The sequence below is a fragment of the Olea europaea genome, unplaced genomic scaffold (assembly GCF_002742605.1).
Source record: "Olea europaea var. sylvestris unplaced genomic scaffold, O_europaea_v1 scaffold32, whole genome shotgun sequence".
Classification (NCBI taxonomy): domain Eukaryota; kingdom Viridiplantae; phylum Streptophyta; class Magnoliopsida; order Lamiales; family Oleaceae; genus Olea; species Olea europaea.
Window position 1 is genome coordinate 1,247,491 of NW_019250835.1, and position 495 is coordinate 1,247,985.

The window sequence follows — 495 nt, forward strand, 5'->3', positions numbered from 1 at the left end:
TTTCGGAGTATTACATCCCTCCCCCCTAAAAAAAATTTCGTCCTCGAAATTACCTTGAACTCAGTTGAATAGTTCTGGATATTTGATCTTGATTTCGTCTTCTCTTTCCCAAGTCGATTCTTCAACGTTATGATTCCTCCATTGGACTCTTACTAACGGAATTTCCTTTGTTCTTAATCGCTGGATTCTGCAATCCAATATCGATATAGGTTTTTCCTCGTATGTCATGTTTGATTTGATAACCAATGGTTGATAATTAACCACGTGACTTGGGTCTGATACATATTGTCGAAGCATGGATACATGGAACACATTATGAACCGCTAACAAATCTGGTGGCAGAGCGATTCGATAAGCTGCATTCCCAACTTTTTGCAAAATTTCAAAAGGACCAATGAATCTTGGTTGAAGCTTTCCTTTCTTCCCAAAATGCAGAACTCCCTTCATCGGCGCCACCTTTATGAAAACTTTGTCGCCAACATTAAATGCCAAGTC